The 22,838-nt window shown below is 35.7% G+C and overlaps 1 protein-coding gene across 2 annotated transcripts in view; it reads right to left on the bottom strand.

Moving 5' to 3' along the window:
* The window catches only part of LOC149798484 (uncharacterized), a 54,849-nt gene extending 32,540 nt beyond the window's left edge, over nt 1–22,309 (bottom strand). For both annotated transcript variants that reach the window (XM_089963680.1, XM_089963682.1), the window contains exon 1: nt 21,909–22,309. The gene's annotated coding sequence lies outside the window, so the exon portion shown is untranslated. The remainder of the gene's footprint in view (nt 1–21,908) is intronic.
* Between the last annotated feature and the right edge of the window lie 529 nt (nt 22,310–22,838).

Here is a 22,838-nt window from a genome sequence, read left to right as displayed (position 1 = left end):
TTATCATCGTTTGAAAGGACAATCTGGCTTCAGAAAAAATCAACATCATCGGATAGGCAATCGCGGTGACAATCACGGCGAGTTGTGTCACCGAGATGAAACTCCGTATGTGTTTGTATCTCCTGTATGCGTGCTTGTGCACGTAGACTTTTCGATGGTAATAGCGGTAATACGATTCTAGCTCGTGACGCTCAATGACGTTCAAAAGTGCTTCCATCGCCTTGTTTTTTTCAAAAATGTGTTGTTCTGCCGCTGCTTCAGGAACAACTGCATCGTCGAGCGTCATCACTTCCATGATCAAGTAGACGTCCTCGTACTCTAATCCGGCATGTTGCAAAAAAATTCTTTTGTCGATGTCATTGTGCAGTTTTCCGTTTCAGCGAAATATCTTTTTGGATACTATTTTGTCCATGCCGTTGTGATCTTTGTTGTGTGCCTCATCGTCCTTTTTTCCACCAAACCATAGTCGTTTAATATATCCGGTTTTCACCATCAAGTCCATGAGGCTCTGATACAGCTCCACGATGATGTCATGGGCGATGCCCTCGATGGTTTTGAACAGCCGATTCGATTTTCTGTCGTTTCAAAATTTAAGTACAGCAAACTACTTGTCATTGGCGTCTCTGATCTGCTATTGTCGCATATGCCCAACTGAAATATGAGACAGTTTTATCTCAATGTGTTTCCAATGTTCGTGTGCATTTTCTACTAATAACCTACTTGCATTTCTCACCTGATTAATAACCGAGTAAATTCCTGTGGTTTCCTTGAGTACGTGATTGTCATTTGTACCATACGACACATCCTGCATGTACTATCGTGAAACAACAACTGGTAAAGTTCAATAGTAACTCTGACAATTTCCTCCATAGCGAAATTTATAGAATGCCAAACTAATCGGCTTAGATCAGCTCATCCAGTGTAAAAATTTGGAAATAAATTAACCCAGGATTAGAAGGTTCTGCCTTGAGTGCAATGAATTTAAACGTGATTTTTTCGTGGCCGTCCTCGACGCGTCAATGTAAAATTCATGTGTGGTGACTCCGATCACTGCTGTACCGCTGTAAAGCATATGCGCGGCTTGATGTTAGCGAGTCTCCACGTGAGGATGCGTTGTGTTCCAGAGATGATCCCATGCACTTGAAATTTCCAGATGGCTTCTGCATAAGGTAAGTGCACCTGAAGCCAAATATTGGATGTAATTCCATCCGTGGCCTACTTGTTTCTTCAATCGGACACCACTGGGTGTTGGAAAAAACACAATAAGCCTTGTAAGAGCTTGTAAATTCTGATGAAGCTGATAAAGAAACTTCACATCTGTTTCCACTATTTCTGTAACTGTTGAAATTTATCTTGAGCTTTTTCTGGCGCGGCGCTTGTCCACGTACATTGCTAACTCCATGTTGGCTGTGGGTGGATAATCCGTCGCTACTTGGCTCCGTCCGCAGCGGTGAGAGTTCCTGTGTTCCAAACGTCAAGAGGATCTGAAACTGAAGCAGGAATTTGAGGAAAGAAAACAAAGCAAGCCCAAACGAGAGGAAACGGAAACAGGAAAAGAAGGTATCGGAAGACACCGTCTCCATGATGCCAGCATCCGCTACTTTCACACTCCCGCCGAGATCGTCTCGTGTCCCAAATTGCTGATCGGCTCCAGGCAGGGGGGAAATATCGGTGTGGAAATCGATAACGAGATGGTACAGATCATCAATCATCTTCTGGATCAAAAGATAGTGACAATGGATCAGTATCGAATTTTGTTGGAGGACATAATATAGAAAACAAAGTTTTTCCGCCATGACTCTTGGCGATACCACGCTGATATTTGATTTGCGCTCATTCACTTCCACGGTAAGGTATAACCCTCCTTTGGAATTAGACAAACAGTCGTCGTACGAAATCTCGCTGATCTCCGCCGAAATATAGAACAGCTATTTTAACGTCTCCACGAACACCAATCGGTTTTCATACTTGCCATCATCGCCATCGATGCAGCAAAAATGATCACGATTTCCCCAGGTGCAAATATCATCACAGGCATCACCGCGGAAATCTCCAGACTGATCACAGCTAAAGGAAATGTCTCTGCCAATACTAAAATCTAACCTAATTACTCTATACTTTTTACCAGAATTATGCTCTCGGGAAATTACCTCGTACTTATCAGAATTATGCTCTCGGGAAATTACCTCGTACTTATCATAATACTTTTCGCCAAAATGTATCTTATTATACATAAATCAAATAAGAATATATGCCTATAGTATTTCCGGCCACCGTCAGTTATTTCTGGCCTCGATATGATTCTTTCACATACCGATGCCTCTATACGGCGATGGAAATTCTAATTTAGTAAATATTAATTAATCAATGGTCTGCAATATATATTTTACTATTTGCTCCTCTTCAATTCTTGACGTATTAATTTCCTAAGTTATGTCAAACATTTCAATGTACATGTGTCCGAAATCCATAAGAGAAGTCCCACTTGACCAGCTCACATGGGAATCTGACGTGCATATACAAATCTGCATTATAGCCTTATATCAGTGTATCGAAGAGTGGGGGCATTTTCTTGAAACAGTTATTTTGCAATTAAAATGGTGTCAGTCGCAAACTGGAGTAGAATTAAATTATTGCATGACAACTTTCGCACAAAATCCAAACTGGATTTTAGATTGGCTTTCTTGTTTACAAATCCATGTAATTTCAAAGCACGCTATGTTCCGAAAATTCAACAATATATCATAAATCACGATTGTTACTGGGATTAATGCATACGACCTGTTTCGGGAGAACTCAGCAATAACTGGCGAGGTACTGTATGCGAATCAGATATACTTCAGCTGGATATACCTGTAACACTGGTCAACAGTGAAATCATTACTGACTTGAAAAGGCCCTAATCTGTAGTATTTTGGTGTGCCGAACACGAATATAACCGTGAAAAATTTGTATTGGCTCTCGTTTTGAAGATATTCATATACCTCATTTTCTATGTTTCACTGTGTAAATTTCTCCAGTAGGACTGCAGCAACATCCGGAATAATGATGTAACATTGCATAATACCATCATGCTCACATCATCCACAGTTGATTGCATCATTTTCTGATGCAATGCAATACTAATGCCATGCGGCTGCTGAAGTAAGTTGACGTCAGCAGTGTACTATACATGTGTAGGCCTATTATACTAATGCCAGGCGGCTGCTGAAGCTGACGTAAGCAGTGTACTATATAAAGCCCAATCAGATAGGTTCAGCATTTAAAATATTTTAGACGTTGTGCGAGACAGTTCAGCTACTGTTACATAAAACTTATTATTTTATCCATTTACGTACAATAAAGAACAGTAATGCCTCGAAAGTGTGTTAATACCGCGGACAATTTTTGCTATATTTGTGGGGAAGTGACATTTGCCAACCAGAAGAAAAGTATCAATTCTCAAGTGAAGAAGGCATATCATCTTTACTTCGGATGCAAGGTTGGTGACCAAGACAAGCCTTGGGCTCCGCATATATGCTGTGCTACATGTACAACACAGCTTTCACAGTGGTTGAATTGCAAAAGGTCATCAATGCCGTTTGCAGTCCCAATGGTGTGGAGAGAGCCAAGCAACCACCTAAATGACTGTTACTTCTGCTTGGTTCCTCCTCTTTCCGGCGGAATAACGAAGCGAAAGAAGTCGAGAATAGTCTACCCAAACATTCCGTCTGCATTGAGACCAGTTCCACATGGTGAGGGACTTCCTATTCCAGAACCTCCAGCAGAATATTCTCTTGATTCATCTGACGAAGACAAAGGTGAGTCGACCTGTTCTTCTCCTGGTCCATCAGCATGCAGTGATCCAGATTTTCACTGTGGTGCATCATCAACCCCACACAGAATAACACAGGAAGAACTAAATGACCTGATTCGTGATTTGGACTTATCAAAGAACAAGGCAGAATTGCTAGGATCAAGACTCCAACAATGGAATCTTCTAGAAGAAGATGTCACAATTACTGCATATCGAAAGCGCCACCAGCAATTGGAGCCTTTCTTCAGAAAGGAAAGTAATCTGATATTCTGTTCCGATATTGAGGGCCTCATGAATGCTTTAAAAATCACTCATGACCCACAAGAATGGAGACTATTTGTGGACTCTTCGAAACTGAGTCTCAAGGCTGTGCTTTTGCACAATGGAAACATTCTTCCATCTATTCCAGTAGCGTATGCTGTCCACATGAAAGAGACATACGATAACTTAAGGCAGCTACTGAATTCCATTGAGTATAACAAGTACAGCTGGCACCTCTGTGGTGATTTGAAGGTAGTTGCCCTTTTAATGGGACTGCAGCAAGGATATACAAAATACATGTGTTTCTTATGCGAGTGGGATAGCCGAGCAAGGGAAATGCACTACATGAGGAAGGAATGGACTCACAGGCAGAATGTAGCCATTGGAGAGAAGAATATCCAACACCCAGCTCTGGTTGAGGCTCAGAAAATCTTGCTACCACCCCTTCACATCAAACTAGGTTTGATGAAGAACTTCGTGAAAGCCATTGACCGGACTTTGCCAGCATTCCGATACCTGCATGAAAAATTCCCTCGACTCAGCGAAGCAAAGATTAAAGAGGGAGTTTTTGTGGGTCCTCAGATTCGAGAGCTTTTCAAAGATGACCGGTTCAACAACTTGCTGGAAGGTGACGCGAAACAAGCATGGAATGCTTTTCGCCTAGTTTCTACAAACTTCCTCGGAAATGTTAGGGCAGAAAACTATAAGGAACTAGTAGAAGACATGTTGATGAAGTATAAGAAACTTGGCTGCAATATGTCTCTAAAGATTCACTTCCTTCATTCCCATTTGGATTTCTTTCCTAGCAACTGTGGTATTGCTAGTGATGAACACGGCGAACGTTTTCATCAAGATATCGCAACAATGGAACAAAGATACCAGGGAAAATGGTCCACTACAATGCTGGCTGACTACTGCTGGACACTCCTCAGAGATGCTCCCGAACAGCTGTACAAGAGACAGGCGAAGAAATCTAAGATGTAGTCAATGACTTGATTTTTTATAGGTAGGCTATTACAGTTGACCTTTTACTATTGGAATGCATTTCGTTATGTAAACATTAATTTCTTGCAGATTACAAAAAAACTAGAGCCAATTTTGCAATTTGACTGTCATATTCGTGTTCAGCACATAAAAATTGATAAGAATTGACTAATTTTATTTCAGTAACATGACTTTTGTAAAAATTTGTTGTCCAGTGTAATTCTATCGAACGAGTAGCGAGAGTTCTAACCTGTCCAGACTAGGCATGCAAGTGACTTAAAAATATATACTGATGAGCATGAAAAGGTTATATCTCCAACTTTGGAAGCACTAATTCAGATCCTCCACCTTATCAATAGTTGCAAGAACATTTCTACTCTAAACATATTGCCTGGCTTTCTTCTCATGCTCTCAGGTACTCTACTTTTATTTTCTTCTCAAAAGGATTAATGAATATGAACATTCTGGCTTTCCAACAAAAGTATCAGATAATTGACTGTCTATCATATCTCAAATTAAGGAAAGGTCTTCAGTGAAATATAATTGTTTATTTTAAATGTGATATAGTTATAGCACGTTTTCACTTATTTGATATTTAAGCCGATTACGGACGTATTTGCACCTTGTCAGACTCGTCATGTTGCCTGCAGTCTCATAATGCCTAAATATGAAAAACGTGAACTTACGACGGTTACATTACCACTGTAGTGTGAAATCATGTGCTTTTTTATACACATAAAGGTCATTTCAAAGCAGGTCTTTTGGACTTCAGTTTTCTTTTTATAATACCAGTTTATTAATTTTCTTTTAAATATTAGCAACTGCCACTCAGAATAAAGATTTGTCGAGGTTCTCTGGTCGCTGACCAATACTATAGCTAGAAGTGGTAACGTGAGTTAAGTTATCACAGACAGTGATAATATATTGATTGTTTAATAGCAAAGATTAGGTTCAGTAACCAAAAATATAATTAATAGCCGTTTGAAAATCAAAACAGTTACTCGTTACTAGTCAATCAGCTACGTCAAGGATAAGACCAGAGAAATCATATGCATGAAAAATATAAATGTATCCTTTAAATGTGACCAGAATTAAAAGATAAGGGCAGATCTAATTTAAAGAGAAAATATTGCTTGTAGGAAATGCATATTTTGCAATTAGCAGTTCATCGTTGAAGATTTGAGAATGTATAAAATTGATCACTTTTTGACTCCGAGCAATCCAAAGTGAAACTATGTCTTAAAAGTTAATACCATATATGTTATACCAGCGAAACGTTACTTCTTAGTATCGTTACCAGGAATCGTATTATCTATTCTTGCTCTTATTATATGGAAAATTATACGCGTTGGTAAATCAGCCATACAAACGAACACCATAATATGAGTACGATAGCTTTATTGTGTATTGGTATTGGACGAGACGGTTAATATGATTTACCCTACAACCCGATGTCGATGTTACCTCCTGTTGTTTCCAGAATGTCTAAATGACAAATTGTCTTCTCATTGGTTTTATCATTCCAATACAAAACATCACTTTACTGATACTACAGAATGACAGATATGTATCACTGAATATAAAAAATATTCAAAGAAACAACATGACAGTGTATTTACGGATGGATGAATGGATTCATGCATGTATGTAAGCATGCATGTATTATTTATTGTTCACGGACGCATGTAAATACATACGTATGTTTGTATCTATGTATGGGTTTATGTGCATACACATATATGTTTGTATGCATGTTTATTTGTATGCATCTTCTCTTAATCTTTACTAGATGTAATTCCTAATATTTGCTGAATTTAATATGAAACGTTTAAACCAAGTATTTAGAATTTTCATAATTTCCAAACATTTTTAAAATAAAGTAAATGATGGTTCATGATTTCTTGTATTTACTTAGGATTAAATGCTACGAATGTTAATGAGAGAGGGAGAGAGATTTTCTCTGCACCTTTATTCACAAGCTGTGTTGGAACACATAAGACTACTTTATTCACGTTTATTATGTACACATGATCTCGTCATGGCATCAAGTCATTTTCCTTCATTTTAAACTGAAACTTTGTGTTGGGTAAAGACTTTATAAAATTCATTGTTTGTAAAGCGTCGTTTCGTATTTATCTTCACGACGACTGGAATAGCGGGTCAAATTCTTACAGGTCCTGTCTTGAAATGCATCAAAATAGTAAAAAAAACATAATATTTTCGTCTTACGTCAATATCATGCATCTAACATAGCCACCAGTCATATTGTTGCATTTATGACCATTAAGAGGTTAGTAGGGTTGAGGAATATCTACATATGACTGTGAAAAGTGTCCAAATGTTCAATCTTGAAGAGACAATTGTAGTTCCGTATACACGTTGAAAATGATTAGTATTATGTACTTAGCTATTTCCTTTTGGATGTTCAGGCTTTGAGACACGAAGTGCATTGGGTGTTATTAACACATTTTTCGGCAATCATGTATGGAAAGAGAAAGAGGCAAGAGGTGGGTGGCTCTTGGACCAACTGCTGTTCATCATGGTTAGGGCAATGTGAAATATGGACTCAAAATGATGATTTGTTTACGGTGTATGTATGTATATATGTATCCTTTTATGAATGTATATATGTATCCATGTATGTATGTATGTATATATGTATGCATGTATGAATGTGTGCATGATGCATGTATGTATGCATATATGTATGTATGTATGTATGTATGTATGTATGTACTGTATGTACGTTCTCTTAATCTTTACCTCATTTAACTTCGATGCATGTAACATTAGTATGTTTAACCTGCATTTACATACTCACACTTTTTTCAATTTTAAAACTGTTTAAAATCTACTTTTATAGTCAATATACTGAAGCAAGCTTTTTAAAATTCCGGATCTTTTTGCAAGTTATTGATTATTAAATCGCAAAATAAAGTGGTAAACGGACATAAATTTGTTTGTTTACCATACAATGCATTCGTTCTGTCTAATAGGCCTGTCTTGTCTTTATCTCATGGATATAAACATAAGATAATACTTATATCCCTGCACAGTATGTTGCAAGCTGTAGTTTGATACGTGTGGGTACTGAGTACATGTTTACTGAATTTGTTATATAGGCCTTATTGTGCTAGCTGTGCATAGTCACTATAAATTACTCCCATTTAATAGCGAGGCTCTGTATTGGATCACGAATGACGAGCGTGGTAAGGCACAGCTCATTGAATAGTGGGTCATGGCCATCTTTGAAATGATAACGATATAATTATAAGCTACTGTCTCATATTACGTAAATATCATACATCGGATACAATACAACACAATTGTTTGTATTATTGACAATTAAGACAGTAGTAGGGATTCAGAAGCAGGTCCACATTGGAATTTGAATAAAAAATATCCTAATGTCGAATCTGTACAAGTTAGCTATTGTTGTATATAAATGTTGAGAAAGATTGTTTTGAATGTTACACTGAAAATAATCTTTCTTAACATTTGTGTAGAACACTACATAGTTATTTTGTTTTCAGTGTATCCTTTAACTCGATTACAACTTGGCAATTACCATCAATTATTACAAATCAACACGAAGTTTGGTCATGTAGCTTCGTGGGGAAATGGACAATAAGGGCTCAATCTACTGATCTAGTTTTTTTTATGTTGCTTGTGAGCAGCAACTGTTTGGTGGTTTTGCAATTTAAAACTTTAATAGAATACTACAGTAAACTATCGTAGCAAAGTTCGTCCTCTGTCATACGGCAAACACTAACTTTACAAAATTTTCAAAATATTTCAATCATATATCCTTACCATTTGAGCAAATTAAACATTCCTACTGGATATTTCATCAATATTTCACCTACAGTCCATGGTCGATTGACCGTACGTTTAACAGATATGGAGCAATCTGTTTTATAGAGTGTGACAAATTTTCAGCATAGCTTACAACATTATATAATGAAAAGCACTATAGAAACCCAGTATATTGTATTATGTCCAATCAATACGGAGATAAAGTGTTATCATTACTATTCTGCATTATGAATAGCATTGATCAATATTGCATGATACTAAGATTAACATACTTTCACTTTCACCATGAGCCTCTGCTTACCATTACATTATGGCTTGTTTACTTAGATATAATCAGAGGCAAATTTACAAACAAAAGCCTCTCATTGATTTTCGTAAGGTACAATCTGGTATGTGATGGAATGATCACCAAATTTCATCCTTCTAAATCCAGTTTCGAGGGATTTTGTACCTCTGTTTATCGCCCTATGGTTTTCGTGGTGAAAATATTGAACTCCATTTGATACGAGTGCCAATATAATGTTTGTAAAGGGTGGGGTTGGGTGATAAGAAGTTGTAACATAGATGATACAATCTTCCCTTCTAATGCGACTATGCATTAAGTACTGCTGATATAATAGTGCGAAGTGTTTAAGGTGTTATGGGAAAACATCACATAGTGTATCTCGCCGTGCGCAGTGTGGCACGTAGCAAATTAAATTGACTAATGGGTTTATGTACCGTATTAAATCTTTGCTTGCAGCGGTTTTAACATCTCTGCTTGGTGCTTGATTAATTCCGAATTAGTATTTGTCTTGATAACAGCTAAACACATGGACGAGGAAGGTGAATTGGAGGTATAAGGACCAGAAAACACGTAAGTTGAGCCGATGAAGAGACAATATTGTACCACTTGAAATAAGTGATACAAAACAAGTGTTTCAGAAATTGTTATCAATAAGAGCGGAACAGAGATAATTATTATAACTTCGATAGGTATGTATTAATAATGGCTGATATATAAAGTTTTCCCCCTCGAAAAATTAATCAGTCTAAATTTGTGTTGGAAGGCAAGAAATTCCTAGCTCCGAGGTAAAATACAAAGTATATATTCTCGTTTCAATTACACTGGTCAACAGTGAAATCATTACTGACTTGAAAAGGCCCTAATCTGTAGTATTTTGGTGTGCCGAACACGAATATAACCGTGAAAAATTTGTATTGGTTCTCGTTTTGAAGATATTCATATACCTCATTTTCTATGTTTCACTGTGTAAATTTCTCCAGTAGGACTGCAGCAACATCCGGAATAATGATGTAACATTGCATAATACCATCATGCTCACATCATCCACAGTTGATTGCATCATTTTCTGATGCAATGCAATACTAATGCCATGCGGCTGCTGAAGTAAGTTGACGTCAGCAGTGTACTATACATGTGTAGGCCTATTATACTAATGCCAGGCGGCTGCTGAAGCTGACGTAAGCAGTGTACTATATAAAGCCCAATCAGATAGGTTCAGCATTTAAAATATTTTAGACGTTGTGCGAGACAGTTCAAGCTACTGTTACATAAAACTTATTATTTTATCCATTTACGTACAATAAAGAACAGTAATGCCTCGAAAGTGTGTTAATACCGCGGACAATTTTTGCTATATTTGTGGGGAAGTGACATTTGCCAACCAGAAGAAAAGTATCAATTCTCAAGTGAAGAAGGCATATCATCTTTACTTCGGATGCAAGGTTGGTGACCAAGACAAGCATTGGGCTCCGCATATATGCTGTGCTACATGTACAACACAGCTTTCACAGTGGTTGAATTGCAAAAGGTCATCAATGCCGTTTGCAGTCCCAATGGTGTGGAGAGAGCCAAGCAACCACCTAAATGACTGTTACTTCTGCTTGGTTCCTCCTCTTTCCGGCGGAATAACGAAGCGAAAGAAGTCGAGAATAGTCTACCCAAACATTCCGTCTGCATTGAGACCAGTTCCACATGGTGAGGGACTTCCTATTCCAGAACCTCCAGCAGAATATTCTCTTGATTCATCTGACGAAGACAAAGGTGAGTTGACCTGTTCTTCTCCTGGTCCATCAGCATGCAGTGATCCAGATTTTCACTGTGGTGCATCATCAACCCCACACAGAATAACACAGGAAGAACTAAATGACCTGATTCGTGATTTGGACTTATCAAAGAACAAGGCAGAATTGCTAGGATCAAGACTCCAACAATGGAATCTTCTAGAAGAAGATGTCACAATTACTGCATATCGAAAGCGCCACCAGCAATTGGAGCCTTTCTTCAGAAAGGAAAGTAATCTGATATTCTGTTCCGATATTGAGGGCCTCATGAATGCTTTAAAAATCACTCATGACCCACAAGAATGGAGACTATTTGTGGACTCTTCGAAACTGAGTCTCAAGGCTGTGCTTTTGCACAATGGAAACATTCTTCCATCTATTCCAGTAGCGTATGCTGTCCACATGAAAGAGACATACGATAACTTAAGGCAGCTACTGAATTCCATTGAGTATAACAAGTACAGCTGGCACCTCTGTGGTGATTTGAAGGTAGTTGCCCTTTTAATGGGACTGCAGCAAGGATATACAAAATACATGTGTTTCTTATGCGAGTGGGATAGCCGAGCAAGGGAAATGCACTACATGAGGAAGGAATGGACTCACAGGCAGAATGTAGCCATTGGAGAGAAGAATATCCAACACCCAGCTCTGGTTGAGGCTCAGAAAATCTTGCTACCACCCCTTCACATCAAACTAGGTTTGATGAAGAACTTCGTGAAAGCCATTGACCGGACTTTGCCAGCATTCCGATACCTGCATGAAAAATTCCCTCGACTCAGCGAAGCAAAGATTAAAGAGGGAGTTTTTGTGGGTCCTCAGATTCGAGAGCTTTTCAAAGATGACCGGTTCAACAACTTGCTGGAAGGTGACGCGAAACAAGCATGGAATGCTTTTCGCCTAGTTTCTACAAACTTCCTCGGAAATGTTAGGGCAGAAAACTATAAGGAACTAGTAGAAGACATGTTGATGAAGTATAAGAAACTTGGCTGCAATATGTCTCTAAAGATTCACTTCCTTCATTCCCATTTGGATTTCTTTCCTAGCAACTGTGGTATTGTTAGTGATGAACACGGCGAACGTTTTCATCAAGATATCGCAACAATGGAACAAAGATACCAGGGAAAATGGTCCACTACAATGCTAGCTGACTACTGCTGGACACTCCTCAGAGATGCTCCCGAACAGCTGTACAAGAGACAGGCGAAGAAATCTAAGATGTAGTCAATGACTTGATTTTTTATAGGTAGGCTATTACAGTTGACCTTTTACTATTGGAATGCATTTCGTTATGTAAACATTAATTTCTTGCAGATTACAAAAAAACTAGAGCCAATTTTGCAATTTGACTGTCATATTCGTGTTCAGCACATAAAAATTGATAAGAATTGACTAATTTTATTTCAGTAACATGACTTTTGTAAAAATTTGTTGTCCAGTGTTATTCAAGGGACCTGTCTCTGGAAGCTTGAGGGACACGGAACCTTACAGGTACATTTAAATTCTAAATCATCTCCATCCTATGGCCTCCCATAATTCAAAAATACTTTGTCGATAAAGAAATATCATGCAATCAGTTATTTCCATCTAAGGATTTGTTGAAAGTGTTCTTATGCAATTTCAGCCAGTATGTATGACGTGTGGCATGGTGAGATAATGCTCAGTTGTATGGATGTGCTTTAATTGTGTCAGAGGTATTTAAATGGAAGATTGATTGATTGTGTCTTACCGTTAGTTTACAATTAGTTTCAGCATTTACTGGCTGGGATAAAATAAATAGTATACCCAGACATCCTATTAGAGAATTATAAGCATAATGAGTTTTAGATCACAAAAATTTTGAACATAAATTGTCCCATATCTTTTCGTCCGAATAAATAACGCAAGTTATTTGATACTACCTAATATGAGCTACGTTGTTGCATGTATCAATCTTTGCATTATACTTATATAATGATCGGATTATAACCCAGCATGAATGCATTATATCATTTACGATTCCATGGTTTAAGTATACTAGTGATTATACTACCAATCATTCTGCTACTCGTTAGGTACTTTGTTTTGCCTCTACAGGAACATAAAGTAGGCTGCTGTATCACTTTCTTTTTATATGACTGAAGGCTTCTCACCTTAAATTCGTAACTACAACTTAATCTAAGTTACTGTTTGTTAAGTGTTGTATTTCCTTCATGCATTTAATACTGTGAAATTTCACCTGGGAGTGGGCATCTGATAGAATAATCATTGTGATTTTTTTTTTTTTTCTTCTTTTGCTGACCTGCTGTCGCTCCGTAACGAAACTTACCTAGACAGTACATTCTCAGAGATTTTGACTATAGCAGGACGAATATATGGTTGAAAGAAAACAGAGCCCCGTATACAATATGAGAGTATTTTAAAAGTTAAATCCATTTAACGCATTGACTTTAAAGATTGTACAATTCGAACTATTGGGGTAACTGAAATTATTGGTTCCAAAACGTTGATCAACCTTTTTTATCACATCATATTTCTATAATAAAACTAGGCCATGTGTTCTTTTATTTACGTCTCCGTTTTATGATTTTGTTAGATTTTAGTGATTATTGGTTGAAAAAGTGGAGTCTTTGATAGTAAGATATTTATCAAACCGAGTAATTAGCCAGTTTGTAATGTAGACAAAATAATTTACCAAACTGTTTATTTCTATTATTTGCGTTAAATGGACACTAATTTTTTAAAACAATGCATTTTCCTGATGTTTTGATGTATAAGAATTTGGTAATTTAAGATGGGAATACGCCTATGTATTAGGAGGTTTGGATCGTGTTTCGTATTGCATGGCTTAAAGTAACATTATTCTACGTGGAAAGTCTTATTGATGCGTCCTACAAATGAGAAGGAAGATATCCATGCAAGTGTTAAATTAGAGTTTCATGATGTGACAATTAGGTCATTAGAGAACAATTTTTTGTAGAATCTGCGCCTTTAACGAACTCTTCCACTGACAAACGACTGTCGTCTTGAGGTCCTTGGAAATTGGAGAAACATGAAACTCAGGCGAGACTCACGCCGGAGCTCTTTTGTTCGCTCGGTAGTGAGACAATCTTGCGTGTTGCAATTATTTCTTCATGAGCAACAGGCGGGTAACTAACAGTCGTCATGCCTAAGGGCTTGCACAATATTAAATAATACATGCAACCGTGGCGTATGATCAACTGGAAAGGTTCAACAAAGTAGACAAAAATATAGGTACTACACAGTAAAGTCAGATTTATATAACAACAAAAATATTAATAGGATTTAGTTCAAAACGTTGAAGCTAGTACTTTTATAGCTAAAGCAATATGTTTTTCTACAAATGTGTAATCTTTATACGATTAGTAACGATACATCTACAATAAATGACATAATCTAGATTTGTCCTTGTGCTTATACTGTATTGAACTTGTTACATTTGCATAATATATTCATATACAGAGGATTTTAACCAAAAAGGAATTAGAAACGAATTAAGCTATTCAACATTAAAAACATGGATATTTCTACATAAATCAAATGTGTCAGCAATTACCCTTCATGATCTAAACATTAAAAAGATTCTTCATAGCAAAAGCAGTGCTGAAACAGTGACAGTAACTACGTATGATCCAAGAGCACCTCACGATAGATTTGTAAATATGCATTCTCTCTGTAATCTATATTCAGATATAGAGGAATGCCTTTCATATTCTTGGTTTTTCATTGTGACCATGATTAAACTGAACATGCACATTTCATGACAAGTGATAGTTCGGAGGTTGGAGAAAATATTGATGTAATTTCTATGAAAATTATATACATAAAGGTGAATCTCTTGAATCAGATCTTATTGCAATTTTGGGAAAACATTTTAATGCTTTGTCATATAAAGTTGATGTTGAATTTGATGAAACGTTCATACCTGTTGAAACTTTAGTAGTGGGTGACACGATGTATGTGATTAAACAAACGGAGTTAACTACCAAGGAACAAAACAATCAAGCATTACATGATGGAATGCACTTCATGATGTTAAACCAACAGCATCAAATTTTGGGAAGGTAATACAAAGCGAAGACCCAGAGAGTGTTGTGAAACTGTATAATCAAGATTTAATTCAGAAGCATTTTAAAATGGTTATGAAGCAAACGGATCAAGAGCATATACAAGGAAGGAAAATGAAATTGATGCACCAGCTGAGGTCGAGTGAATGCGCATATTGAATCGGCAAGTCAATCATGGCTTTGAGCTATTTGATATTAATGACAATATTTATGAATGCTTAGAAGTTATGTGTCCTATTTATGAGGATGGATGTTTACTGAATAACCTGTGTCAAAAAACATTTTGTTTGGATAAAAGTGCCGATGGAATAATTCAGATAAATATGAAACATGACTATGACTTTCAAGTGCATTGTCAGATATATGTAGCTGCCCTTAAATGGATCGATATGGTACCTTGGTTGAGTCATGAGGACGTTTACATTGGAAAAATCAGATTTAAATAAGAGGCATTTGCAAAGAAGTGGTTACTGTACTTAGGAACGTTTTGCACAAATGTCCTTGTACCTGAACTGTTAACACGAAGAGTAAAATGAAGCATTTCACTTCATCCAAGCAATAATTCGACATACATGGATTAACCAACTTTAAATAAATATGTTACACTGGAAGAAAGAGTTCTTAACATTTATTTGAAAAGGAATGAAGTTTTATTTATTCACTGATATATTATTACTACAATATTTATGGCATGTATAGTGCTACCGTTATGTTCAGAGCTTATTATTGCCACATATTTTTATATATTCTTCCATACTAATATAGCTTCAACTGTACATGTACATGGCTTTGTTAGGACTAACATCGATGTCGTTTCAAGCAATTTATTGCGTACAATGTTTTTAATATGGTAATTAGTAATACATGTGAAAAAAACTGATATACTTGGGCAACTACTTCCACGCCAATCGTCCTTTCCTGGTCATTATAAACATTCACTCTTTACTGATGGTCTCCTTTTGATCTTTAAGCGATCGATATCAGGAACGGCAACGCATCCAAAACAGGTATTATGAAAGAGTTATACTAAATACTACCCGTAATCTGTTCATAATATACTGGATTGATCTTTGCCATATAGTCCTTCTAATAGGAATATATACACATACTATCGGTTTTGCATATTATCAGTTTAATGTATGAAATAAAAGCCAATATGTAAAATCTTGCAATAAAATCTCCAAAAGCATAAACAAGAAGGTCAAATAGATCATCAAATAAGCTATTTAACAACAATCCTGCCTGTTCCAGAGAAACCAAATAGTATTAAAACAAACATTCTCGATTCGTTCATATAAATATTGGGAAAAAAAAGACCGCTATAAAATAGATTCAAACCTTCCGATTGTTTCTTAATCCTTCCTTCACTTGTATAGGATGCAATCACTGTTTTCTCTCTTTCTGTCACTGTTCTGTTACAAAAGCTATAATTTAATGCCTTGAAATGCTTTCACTTATAAACAATTCTTGTTGTTCGTCTTTCACTTGTTACAGTCAAGTTTTAAAACTTGTGATTCTTGTGTTGGATTTTTTTCGGATTCCGTCTGAGAGTAATTAAGGGTGCTGAAGTAACCAAAGTTGTTGAGTACTTTACTTTATGCAAAATATGTATTGTGCACAGTGGCTAAAAATAAATATAGGCAATAAAACTGATCGATTGCCTACTGAGTTCACACTTAATTTTTCCTTGGCGAGAAATCCTTATTTCTGTTTTATTATAAAGAATAGTTTAAGGCTGCTTAAGTTGACATCAATCAATTCTTATCGTCTCATAACTTTTATACTTTAGCCTCGAAATATGTTATTTCCAACTTCATTTTTTTCTTTATCCCACATGCAGACAATTAACAACAGGAGGACATAAAAATAGTATATTATGTGATATTATTGCCTTAATAAAATGGAATATTCTCCGTTTGTTTTTTAGCACTTGTCACCTCCAGTTACTATTCAACGAATTATTAACGTGGACTCGAAATGTATTAATTTTGCTTCGAATAAGGGATTTTAAATTTAGGACAGTTAAAAGTTAGCGACTGCTGGCTTAGGTAGGTACAACCAGAAATTTTTGTATACCATATTAAATGTGTTTATTGCTTCTCTGAGGAAACCTCTACACATCACTAATTAGTCAAAATGATAATTTTATCCAACATGTGAAAATCAAGAAGACCAAGGCAAGGAAGCGTATGCTGTCATTTAGTTGATATGTTACTTTGCTTCGTTACAATGATAATATCCAATTGTGTCACACTGATATCGTCTGATATAAAATACATCATACCATTGTTATTGAAACATTTGATTAACTGTGGCGTGCTATCATCTCCCATAGTGGCGCCTGGCGTGCACATTACTATATAATCTTTATATGGCTCATAGGAGGCGGGCTGTTAACTCATGTTTGGCAGTATTACTGACAATGATTAATAAATTATATTGTATTATGAAAACTTTAATTTAGTCATTATTCATTTGATGTACAAATAACAACAATATATACCCTCATTAAGGACGAACATTATTTTTGGATGTTATATATAGTATTTGTTGAGTCATTTTTATCCAGCGTGTGCTGTGTAATGAGACTGTTGAAACACAAATTTAGACCAAATATATTTCATCGAATAATATATTTTGACGTATTAAATTCCTGAGGTCTCAGTTTCCACGGTCTAAACCGTTATGAAGTCTCTGTTATGAAATGATTTTGCTCATTAACTTCGATAAATGTTTCTGCATCCATGATGAGAGAGAGAGAGAGAGAGAGAGAGAGAGAGAGAGAGAAAGAGAGAGAGAGAGAGAGAGAAAGAGAGAGAGAGAAAGAGAGAGAGTTTATGCTCCCTAAAATGGGCATCACTCTTAAAAGATCAGACATACATCCAGACATACATCCAGAGAAAGGCTGATCGATTACGTAGGGGTTCGCTGCAAGAAAGACGAGCCGCTGGGCTCTGGCGAATCGAACTAATTTTATTGAGATAAATGAGATAAATGATTATAAAATTTGGTTATATATATATATATATATATATATATATATATATATATATATATATATATATATATATATATATATATTTAGGCAAGGAAGCATATGCTGTCATTTAGTTGATATGTTACTTTGCTTCGTTACAATGATAATATCCAATTGTGTCAAACTGATATCGTCTGATATAAAATACATCATACCATTGTTATTGCTAAATTTGATTAACTGTGGCGTGCTATTATCTCCCATAGTGGCGCCTGGCATGCACAGTACTATTATATAATGTTTATATGACTTATAGGAGGCGGGCTGTTAACTCATTTTTAGCAGTGTCAATGACAATCATTAATACATTATATTATATTATTATGAAAACTTTAATTTAGTCATTATTTAATTGATGTACAAATAATAATAATAATAATAAGCTTACCAACTTCATACAATTCTATAATTTCTGTCTCTTAGAATAAAATGCATATAATTAAATATCAAATAAATTCACGGTAGCCAAAAGTGTGTAAAATGTCAACATCTGACACTAATACAACAATAATTTTGTAGAAAAGTATTTTACTGAATTTGAAATCAAATGCCAAAATATTATTCTCTATCACTTAAACAATATTTGATTTCTAAATTAATTATTACTGACCATGATGTTGGTAGTGACATCATCGTTTACAACAATCAACAGATTTTTCCATGAAACCAGTAAAATTTACTGATATACTCAACAGAAAAGTATTTGGCTTGCTCAACACACCTTGCTACTGAGCCTAAATTTCCTGATTTAGAACATAAGAATAAATGTGTTATGCAATGCGAGGGATTTTACAATTCCCAAATAAAAAGCTCAAACTTTACCAATATAATACATATTTGCATTACAAGAATAAAACAAACTGCATTGAATAAAATTTACTGAAAATTTAGTCCAAACGTCTTTACCACTTCAATAGCTCAATATTGGTTATTACATCCAGAAAAGCATATTGTAGATTCATACCTACCTACCTACCTATCTACGTACCTACCTACCTGCCTACCTACCTACATACCTACATAAACACCTACGTACATAGACACACACACACATATGTGTGTGTGTGTGTGTGCGTGTGTATGGGTGTGTCTATGTGTATAGGGGGAAAACTGTTAGATCGTACAGTTAGATAAACTATTTTCTTACTTCCCTGAGGCTTTGAGAAGTGCTAAGAATGTCAATATCCAAAAATTACATTTCTCTTAATAACAGCTGAAAAATTACATTAAATTACATTGACGTATTCAAATAAATTTTATCAAAACTGTGAATTTCAATTTAGCATGATCATTGCATCACTCTCTGTACTTGCGTTCATCACTCTCTGTACTTGCGTTGTGGGGCGAAAGACAATATAACATAAAAAGCGTGGAGTAGAAATGAAAATAGCTAGCATTTAAGTTCAAGTATCGGATTGCAATGTCTAATTTTTTTTCCTAACAGGCATACCGACTGAGCAATTTAAACTTGCACTATGAGGACATATCTCGATTCGCCTCAATCAACTGCAACATTTTTCCATGAGAAATATGACTCGTAGCCTAGGAGTTCTAATTGATGTTAACAATAATAAAAATGAATGTATAAAGTCCAGGATTATCCACGTCCGTCTCATTTTCAAAACAAGAAATGTATCAAATACATCTAAACTAAGTGCAAAAAATATGAATGAAGTTCAGAAATAGCTGAAACCTTTCTCAGGGTAAATGAAACGTTTTGCAAAGTTAACAGCAAGGACAGCTACTTCATTAATAATAGACTCACCAAGAACATGAACTACTGCTTCTCGTCGAGGCAAGTAGACAGAGGAACTAAACAAATTTTTTTGCAAAGTCTTCCGAAATTTCTTTCCTCTTTCGTCAAGATTAAAATAAAACACAAAACAGGAATAAAAGAACAACCGTATCAAAACAAAATGTAACTACTTGCCAGGTCACTAATTCAGCAACTGAAAGCCGCTTTCCCGAAAACAATTTGAATTTTTTGGAATTTTGATCTTTTCGCTGTGAACTCCTGCTGCGTTGTTTTTTTTTTTTGTTTTTTTTTTTAAAGTAGGTTTTTCTCTATCTCTCTCTCTCTCTCTCTCTCCGCTTAAGAAGTTGCAACATTCACTCGAACAGCAGTTACTGCATATTTATCTTAGATCATAATTTAATGAGAAAATAGAGTCACCGTAATGATTCGACTCTAAAATGTACTTTTAAAGAGTTTGTCTCCTTGCAGGTATTTGTTGGAAGAAATGGTAGCTGTATTGCTGTCGTTGTTCTGTCTTAATCAAATATAAAACATTAGATAAGGCATAACGCGTTATTATAAACCATTAGATCTCTTTGTCATGGCACTGTTTGTATTAAAATTAGTAATTTAACGTTCGTTATCTAAATGTTTATTTCATTGCCCACTTGTTGTATAACTCTGGCATTAATCATTTTATTTTAATCATTACCATATTTCCTGATAATTGTTAGTTACTACATGCACATTGAATCATGGGGTTAATAATTAGGAATTCATAAACTTAAATGCTTTGTTGTTGAGTACTTAGTCTCTTGTATTAAAAACAAAATAAATTATGTCACAAATGGTCGTCTATAGACCGAAAGGTGCTATCAACCCTAACCTGTTAATAGTATACAACATGTATAATACATGTATATCCTTAATCTGATGTACATTTCCAAAGCAAATATAACAAACGTTCATCAGAGCAAAAATATTATTAAGACACAAGTTTTACATAGTGTCTCATTCAATAAGAGCTGATAAATATATCGATACTTTATCTACTCGAAGTGTTTCACACTATCGTCGCGAATGCTCTTCGGGTCGGTGCATTACACTTTCAAAGTAGGGGGATATATAAACAACTTATGTTCAAGTAACGAGTTTCAAAATTAACGAATTCGTAACAAATACTGACCTACAAATTATTTATCATAAAGCTGAAAAATTACACTATGTGAATTATAGCCTTTCTTGATAGAGCGTTGGCATGACGAGAATGAAGTATTACAAAATAGAATTGGTGGGCATCACTTTTGTTTATTTTGTTTCTTCTTTCTTTCTATGTTCGCCTGTACGTCTTCTTTGAAGAAAAAAAAAACAAAAAAAACAAACAACTCAATGAATGATGAGCAAATGCAATAAAAATGTCTCTCAGAGTAAACATGTAAATTGTCGATTGTTCAATATAATGGGTATTACAGAGCCAATGGATATTTCTGTAAGCCCAATGTCCACAGTGTTGGACTCATAACAAGAAGGTGCGGGTTCGATTCCCACTATCAGATCTTCCAGTAACGGCTGCGGAAGCGTGTATTTAGGCAAGGCACTTTTAGTGTAATGATTTATGTGATTTTGATACGAATTATTTACTTGTTCCTAGTTATAGCACGCGTCAATTGGTCGTACTTTATTGGACAGGTTGATCGTTCCGGAACACAGATAGTATGATAACGACTGATCGTTCCGGAACAAATTTAATATCCGTGACGGACACGCCTGTCGAATCATGTACGACCAAGTGACATCATTACATGAATTTTGCTATAAATAGGAAAAAAGTTAAATCATATTTTATTTTGCTTTATATTATTATTCAAACAAAAACAAATAATAATTTGTGTGTGGAAACCGATATATACAGAGAGAACATTTAAATACATGTGTATTTCGGTGTATTTCGGTTTTTCAGTGTATTTCGGTGTTTCTATCCAGACCGTTAGCATAATATTCTTAGACCACTCACTTTTAGTATTACATCCAGTCAAAACACAATGAGATTTAATTAAAATTGTACTGACGTTATTGTTGCAATGGAGAGAACAAAAGGTTCTCGAGGCGTCGAACAAAAGAATGATATAATACCAAAACTTTACTTACCCTCGTGCGTTGTTCAGACTGCCAATGTTCGAAAAGTTCAGAGTGGAGACGACAATCAATCCTATATATGTCGCGCTTGCCAGAAACACCCTATCTATGTCGACGATGAGTGTAATGGGTAAGTGTCACAACCAAGGATGACGCAGTAATGTTGACATAAAGCAGCAAACGAGTGGAAAGATCCTTATTCCAAAGATGAATTCGGACGCAGGTTGAGTTTAATGAACCAAACAATAATTCAGACCCGTCTCGTAGTGAATTAAATTTCAAATGTTTACATTGGAAACTGTTACAAATGTTCTTTATTCCATTTCCGTCTGAACCCACGCTAATTATTAATTTAGAAACACAAAGTTGATCTGCATCAACTGCACTGTAACCAATCAGCGCAATTCTCATCCTGTCTAGTGTCAGTGAGGCTCAAGAACGCAGGGCTGCATATAGATGCACACGAAGGGAGCCATCACTTTACATTCATTATGTTATTACAAATAACTTTGCTTTATCTGCGCTAGTGAATGAGAAAATAAGTATCATCTTAAGGCAAGTTAGAAAATTTATAGTATATACAGCAGGCTGGAAAGGATATTATATAATCTTCAGTTCAAAGGCCAGTATCTGTGTATTTATGTAAACTGAGCACCAATCTTTAATCCCAAGCTAGCCAATGTGAAGTTATGTCCCAACATGAGCCATAAATATGTTTCTTATGCTAATTAAACCCAACATTACTTGCTTTTTCGCTTCTAGGAATCGCAATGCTCTATTATATCTAGGTGATTTTTTTGTATTTTTATGATTTCCATAAAATGTCCACACATCATTGAAAATGCATATATTGTTCCTGGATAAATCTTAACCCTGTTTATTTACCGCAGAGTTATCTGTCTTAAATGCAATGGTGTACCTCGTTCTGTCCTTGTCAAATTG

Source organism: Sinohyriopsis cumingii, chromosome 6 (assembly GCF_028554795.1).
Source record: "Sinohyriopsis cumingii isolate HCF-2022 chromosome 6, ASM2855479v2, whole genome shotgun sequence".
Lineage (NCBI taxonomy): Eukaryota > Metazoa > Mollusca > Bivalvia > Unionida > Unionidae > Sinohyriopsis > Sinohyriopsis cumingii.
Note: the sequence above shows the minus strand (reverse complement) of the source record. Positions and strands in the feature narration are given on the sequence as shown.